Here is a 2,340-nt window from a genome sequence, read left to right on the forward strand (position 1 = left end):
AGACCCGGTTTCATCACGCTTTGTGCCCCGCACCATATACCCTCATAAATTTATTCATTGGATTAGATCCAAGGAACACCAGATCATGCACCACTACCCATAATAGCTCATCGAGCTTAGCGTGAATCCTTCGGGTTTCCTAAGAAGTTCGATTGGTCTTGCAGAGTTTAAAGACAACGAAGCTTAGTTTCAAGCAATGGTTAATATACGCGTATTCAAACCCTTAGCTGTTACAACTTTTTACTAGAAACCATCACGATGAAGTCTTTGGGTCCGTAGACCCGTGATGTACTGCTCCAGGAACGTTTTGATAGGGTGGAAGCTCAAAATCATAGGTTAAAATCATCGGCAGAGCCCACCAGACACCACTTTTGCTTCATTAGTTCGGACTATAGGCATACGACGATTTTTATCGCGGAGGGACGTATGACCCAAACGGGGCTTAATGACCCACTGCCACTGCAAACCATGCTCCTACGACTAAATAGAGGTAAAACTACGATTTGGTGCAATCTTCATGTTTGACCTCGTAGCAAGGTACCCTCCCTATAGTAGGCAATGAACAAATGATCATAATCCCAGGAGGCAAAAATGGGAACCCGAAAGGAAAGCGCTGTTGGCGCGCCTAAGCTACTGGCCCGTAGAGTAAAATGGTACCCCCAACAAAGTTGTCGATTGACATTCTGATTGCACTTTTCATCATCTAGGTGCGTTCCTTACACGTTTTGAGGTGTTTTAGCGAAAACATGTTTTGAGCCACACGAGCTCTCCGGCCCGTTCGGTGCACATTTTTGAAAAAGCTAGAGCTGCCCCTAGGTTCGGGGTGTCACAAAATATTGAAAAGTGGTCAAACCGCTATCCAGAATCGGATGTAGAATCATTAGACGAACTTAAAATTGTTCCACGACCAATGTCTGCGACGTTTAGTATTCAAGATATGGCCCGCCCTAGGTCTGACCTGGCATTTTCGTGAAAATTTAAAGCATGGCCATAGGACGGGTGAAATTGCTATTTTGAAGCAAAACCACCTCACTTTAAATGGCCATAACTTCGAAAACAAGAGCTAGTGCTCCTACACGTTTTGAGGTGTTTTAGCGAAAACATGTTTTGAGCCACACGAGCTCTCCGGCCCGTTCGGTGCACATTTTGAAAAAGCTAGGAGCTGCCCCTAGGTTCGGGGTGTCACAAAATATTGAAAAGTGGTCAAACCGCTATCCAGAATCGGATGTAGAATCATTAGACGAACTTAAAATTGTTCTACGACCAATGTCTGCGACGTTTAGTATTCAAGATATGGCCCGCCCTAGGTCTGACCTGGCATTTTCGTGAAAATTTAAAGCATGGCCATAGGACGGGTGAAATTGCTATTTTGAAGCAAAACCACCTCACTTTAAATGGCCATAACTTTCGAAAACAAGAGCTAGGTGCGTTCTTACACGTTTTGAGGTGTTTTAGCGAAAACATGTTTTGAGCCACACGAGCTCTCCGGCCCGTTCGGTGCACATTTTGAAAAAGCTAGGAGCTGCCCCAGGTTCGGGGTGTCACAAAATATTGAAAAGTGGTCAAAACCGCTATCCAGAATCGGATGTAGAATCATTAGACGAACTTAAAATTGTTCTACGACCAATGTCTGCGACGTTTAGTATTCAAGATATGGCCCGCCCTAGGTCTGACCTGGCATTTTCGTGAAAATTTAAAGCATGGCCATAGGACGGGTGAAATTGCTATTTTGAAGCAAAACCACCTCACTTTAAATGGCCATAACTTCGAAAACAAGAGCTAGTGCGTTCTACACGTTTTGAGGTGTTTTAGCGAAAACATGTTTTGAGCCACACGAGCTCTCCGGCCCGTTCGGTGCACATTTTGAAAAAGCTAGAGCTGCCCCTAGGTTCGGGGTGTCACAAAATATTGAAAAGTGGTCAAACCGCTATCCAGAATCGGATGTAGAATCATTAGACGAACTTAAAATTGTTCTACAACCCCCAGTCCGACGCCTCGTATTCGAGATATAGCACTTTGTAGGTCTGACCGAGCAATTTTGTACTGAAATGTATGGCGGACATGTTATTCATTAAACAACATTAACTTGCATCGTGCCCTACCATCGGCACAGCTACTATCGACTATCTATTGCTGAAATGGATTGAGTTTGACCATTTTAGCTCTTTTCTTATGCCGTGCACCAACAGTGTGTACCGATCAGGAAAGTACACTACTTACGCGTTCATGGATGTATATGTTGGTACAAGTTGCCGGTCGGAATAGCAGTGCACCAAAACTGTGTACCGATCAGGAAAGTACAAGACGGAGGGCGCAGCCCGAGCGTACGCGTTCATAGAT

Source organism: Anopheles arabiensis (genome assembly GCF_016920715.1).
Source record: "Anopheles arabiensis isolate DONGOLA chromosome X unlocalized genomic scaffold, AaraD3 X_pericentromeric_contig0003, whole genome shotgun sequence".
Taxonomy (NCBI): Eukaryota; Metazoa; Arthropoda; class Insecta; order Diptera; family Culicidae; genus Anopheles; species Anopheles arabiensis.